General features: G+C 39.5%; 1 long non-coding RNA gene across 3 annotated transcripts; it reads left to right on the top strand.

Moving 5' to 3' along the window:
- The first annotated feature begins 942 nt into the window (after positions 1-942).
- Positions 943-4,191, top strand: LOC113945117. 3 transcript variants are annotated; one of them, XR_003526948.1, is made up of 4 exons: positions 943-1,243; positions 1,331-1,389; positions 3,016-3,117; positions 4,161-4,191. It is a non-coding gene; the product is annotated as an uncharacterized LOC113945117 (long non-coding RNA). The 3 variants fall into 3 exon arrangements; XR_003526947.1 differs by having other exon boundaries at positions 943-1,389; XR_003526949.1 differs by lacking the exons at positions 3,016-3,117; positions 4,161-4,191 and adding an exon at positions 2,212-2,293.
- The last annotated feature ends 947 nt before the right edge of the window (positions 4,192-5,138 follow it).

The raw sequence follows: 5,138 nt of genomic DNA, 5'->3' as shown, positions 1-5,138 counted from the left end.
AAGGCGTAGGGAGATAATTCGGTCAGAATGACCTGTCAGCAGATTTTTGAGTTTAGGAACAATAGAGTTTTTGATCATGAAACCGACACCTGAGAGATTTGTTTCGGTTCTGGGCTTACTTGACCAAAAGAGTGTGTAACCGGCACTATGTTCTCTGAAGCTGCCTTCCTCGTGAAGGTGAACTTCGCTGAAAGCAGCAATGTTGATGTTTAGATGTGACAGTTCATGGGCAATCAGGGCAGACCGATGCTCAGGACGTCCGCTATCCACAGAATCGAGCATGATTCTGATGTTCCAGCATGCTAGAGTTAATTTGGGTACACCTTTGGAGGCAGGTGTATATGCCTTTGTCTTTTGATCTTTGTGTGACTGCATTTGTAGAAGATGTAGATACAGGGCTTTGCAAATGTGGGTAAGGCCTTTGAGCCTGTGCAATGGATTTTTTAGGTGAGACACAGTGTGCGCTGAACTGAACCCACCCTTTAATCCTAAGGTTCATCTACCAGGGCTGAGCGAGCTTAGATGGTGGCAGTGAGGTCCTCAGGATGTAGGTTTAATTAGAGTGACCTTCTCTTAGATGGATGGCCTTGCAGGGCTGATCGAGCTCCATCTGCCCGGGTTTAGAGTTGTCCTTCTCTTCTGTGTGTTCTGGGCTCCCCCTCTCATCTCCCACGATGGCACAGTCTGCACTGGCGAAGCTCCCCCCCTCTCTCTCTTTCTCCCTCTCTCTCTCTCCTTCCCCGCCCGGGGCTGGAGCTCACGTGCCTGGGGTTGGGCCTGTGCACCCACTTTCAGGGTGGACTGGGCGGCGCCATGCGGGCGCTTCCGGGCGCAGGGCCAGGTGGCGCCGTGCCATGATGTGAGTAGGTATGTCATAATAAAACCAGGTCTAAAAATTCTTTCAACTGTTTTAAAGTTCACTTTCCTAAACAAAAGTAACAGATAGAACACTGTTATTTGCAACATCTAGAATTACTGAGTATAATTTAACAAATTTTCCCCCAAACTGTAGATGTAATTAAGTGGATTTGTGTTCTGCATACCCATACCTAGACCATAAGTGTCTCAGTTTTTCCTCATGATCTCAGTTATCTTTCCTGACATGAACTTCTATTTTTCCTTCATGTCTCAAACAGTCTAACACAGTACCCTTATCTTCCCGGAGGAGGAGCCTACACAAGAGGGAGAACAATACCAAGCTGATTTTGAACATCTTGTGTTGATGGCCCAGTTGTGCACACTGGTCAGAGACAAGAGAGAACCCTTGAGTTCATATTGCTTTTTAAAATGATTTTCTCATGCTGAGCTCTTTAAGTCTCCCAAAGCACAGATGCCATTTTTCACAGAAGCTTGTGTACGCTTTGTGACTTGGAAATTTCTAAACCCCTGGTAAGTCTAGCCAATTGAAATCAAAATGATTTGAAAAAAAATAATTAAGCAATTGACAGACAGACAAACAGGTGAATGGCCAGAGCCCTGGAAATGTAAGGGGATTCTCTGTACTCACCTTTTAGCACAGGTTCACTCTATATGTGAGATGGGGGGATGTAGGATATGGTTCTACACCAGCTTAAACCAAGACAACACTGAAAAGAGTGATCCAATTGCTTACCATTTGTTCTTACTATGACTTTGTGCCAGAATTTATGGTCTGGTGTCAAAAAGAGCTGATCCATCTGTAAATTAATTTTTAGTACTAAAGAAAACAAACAAATAAACAATTAAATGACACAAATAAGCACTGATCCCCCCTCTGAAAAAGAAAAATAATTAGTACACCTGTGATCTGCTTATTTCATGGCCTTATACATTAAATCACACCTTTGTGTTCCTTGGTCAGAGTGAGAGATATCGATGTCCAGCAGGGAGTATCCAAGATTGACTCCTTGCTGTGGCAAGGGTTGTACCTCCCCTCCTAAGACCTTTCTGAAGCTGTCTCAGAAGTCAGATATGCTCAAGCATCATGAAAGACACATACATACATCTATTCTATTCTATTATACTCTATGGTATGCTATGCTATTCCATAAATATAAACATTTACATGTAGACACGTGCACTCACACGTTTATACACTTGTGGAACTTATGGGTAGGAATTGATAAGCAGTCTTTAAAAGTATGAGAGCTTCTTCTTATGAGGGGGTGGAAAAAAATAAAGAAAACCCAAACCCAGAAAGTCCTTCCTGACCTGACTCATCCTTATTTGCAGTCAAGAGAAAGAAAAATGAAGGAATGCCAGCATGCCACTTTGTAGGGCTATCTCAAAGGAAGCTTGACTTGAAGAAGAGAAAGTGAGATTTAGGGAGAAATGCAGAGTGGGGATGGTGGAGGAGGAGAGGGAGAAGGAAGGAAGCGGTCGCAGTTAAAAGATTTACATGAATAAAGACAACCCTGAATTCAATCCTTTATACCAGAAATGTTTTTGTGTATACATGTATCAGACTTTGGGTGACAATAGCTTCTGAGTCCTCTTCAAATTGCTGTAATTTATTCTTGAATCTTTACATATCTTTATTTATGAAAAAATAAACATTATCTTAAAATTTAATTTTTACTGTTATTCAGGTGAACTAATTGCTTCAGAATAAATGTGCGTAGATAAATTCTGTCTTTTGGTTTGACAAATCTAGCCTGATAAGTTGGAATAGAAAAGCACGTGTCATTAGTGTTGTGTAAAGAACAGTACTTGTTTCCAATATTTGAGATAAAACATAGAAAAGAAAGCACATCTCTTCTCTGGTTAGGGACTTTAAAGCTCTGTGACACAGTGTGTCACGCCCTAGCTGTGTCCTTCCACAAGATGTGATGACTGTGCAGTATAGAAAATGCTCCATGATACTCTGTGATGCACTCTGTATCTCATATTGGGTGTGGATTATTCATAACTGAGCTGAGCTTTGCGAAATCTGGCTGTAAATGCTGCTTAATTGTGTAAAGAAGTTCGATACATCTCTTTTTTTTTCTCTCTGTCTTTTTTTATTTTTTTAAATAGGTTGCTGTTTTTTCATTTAAGACTTCGTGGTTCCTCTTCCCTATGGAAACATCTTTGTTGGTGCATTTCATGACTCAGGTTTTCTTCGGCAATGACGATCAAAATGAATAAAAAACAGAGAAGGTAATGGCATTCTTCCCTTAGCTGCCCATTTCATATTCTAATATGTTAAGAAATATTTAAAGCTATTCTTAATCTTTTTTTCTTGTTTGAACTGGAAACAATATTTCCTCACACAAAAAGAGTAAGCACTAATTGATTGTGTCATAAATAAACAGACTATCTCCAGACTCTTGCTATTTAATACCCCTCCAACACCCCTGCCCCCAAATCTAACAAGCTACATAAAGTCTGGGAAATTTAATTGATCTTTTGAAGAATTTATACATAATTTGAAAACACCTGCATCTTAAAAAGGTGTTCAGAAGTTCTTGAAGCATTTGGAATAATGCTTTCAGAATGCTTTCAGAATGTGTAGTGCTTAGCAGGTGCCAACTGGAGCGAGTTCTACAGGTATTAGTCTGAACAGTGTTCACCTTGTTTGTCCATTAAAGTAACTCATTATAAACCAATGCACATGGACTGCATGCTGCTTAAATTGGACTTAAGGCCTAATGAATAGTACATATGCATAATATCCTAGAACTTTTTCCTTCTAATCTGTGCTCCAACCAATGACTTGCAGATGTTTTATATGATCTATCATATTTAGAAGCCAAAAGTAACCGCTTTGTGTTGATATAATTCCAAAGTCAGATGTTTCCTTTGCTCGCAACATTATTAAATCTAAAAAGGGGGAGCCTGCTAAGAGAATTGCTAAAAGATTTTTTATTGTAGTTGCTAAATATATAAAAAATACCTTATATATGTAACTATGTATACATATGTAATTTCAGGTAGTAGAAATATGGAGGTTTGTGTTCAAGTTTAGTGGCTTAAATCTGGGCAAAACTACTAATTTTCAAAAATAAAATGAGTTATTAATGTTCACAGAAGCATAGCATAGTTGAGGTTGGATGGGACATTTGACCAAACCCCCTGCTCAAGCAGGGCCACCTTTAGCTTGTTGCCCAGAACTATGTCCAGACAGGTTTTGAATATCTCTGAAGATGGTAACTCCAACACTTCTAATGATGTTTTTCTTTCTTTTTTTTTTTTTTTTTCAGACTTAGTAAAATATAATTAACTGAAATTAAGAAAAAATGAGTGCCAAGAGCCTTGTGTGTTAGTCTTAGGTCAACCTCTTCTTTGCTATGAACCCTTTGCAAGTCCATTCATCTTTCTGTGTCCTTCTGTTATTTTTTGAGGACTCTGTTTATTTAGATTGCAAACTATTTGGGCTGTATCTCCCACATTTTTGCACAGTGGGTCTTATGACCTCAGTTCTTTAGCATAATTATGCGATTCTAACGGGCGGCTTTGTCCCTGCAACTGACACCTTAATGGGAATATTAAGCTGAAGGGCCAAGACCTAATATAGAATTCACCTGATAGCAGGGAAACTTCTTCTTAGGAGCTTCCTTGAAACCACTGAATCTGTTGTACAAATATAAGAGGACTTAAAAAAAAACCAAAAAACAACCCAAACCGAAATGGTTCAAGGATCACTGCCTATTGCCAATTTTTCTTGCCGAGTATGGATCCAGAGACAACCTGATAGCCTGAGCCTTAGCTTCCACTAGACTAAGTTGACCATATGTATACTACCTACTTAGGCTGATGTTTTCCCTGGGACCACTGTGATATTTCTCTCATGCTGAGAAAAAATTATGAATTTTTTGTGGGGTGGTTACTTTAATTCATAATATGCAAAAATGTGAGGTTGTATTGGCAGCCAAGAGCAGGGTCAGATGAAACTAAGGGTACACAGGGGGGCTGTGTCAGGTTACACAACCTGTTTTGGTATTGCTGGAGGAGGTATCGTGTGGGAAAGAAATCTGGTGAAATCTCACACATGATGCCTTCTAGGAGCAGTTCTTACTGTGAATTATTCTTGCAAAGAAGGTAAACTCTCCCCAGCTCTGACTGGACAGAAGTACTCAAAAGATGCTTAAATACCTCACTGCACCAAGCACATATGCATTAAGCATATGTACAGTGCAAAACACAGGAGCCCCAGTTACTTTAATCTATTAGCATGAGTA

Source organism: Corapipo altera, unplaced genomic scaffold, assembly GCF_003945725.1.
Source record: "Corapipo altera isolate COAL_440 unplaced genomic scaffold, ASM394572v1 49, whole genome shotgun sequence".
NCBI lineage: Eukaryota > Metazoa > Chordata > Aves > Passeriformes > Pipridae > Corapipo > Corapipo altera.
Note: the sequence above shows the minus strand (reverse complement) of the source record. Positions and strands in the feature narration are given on the sequence as shown.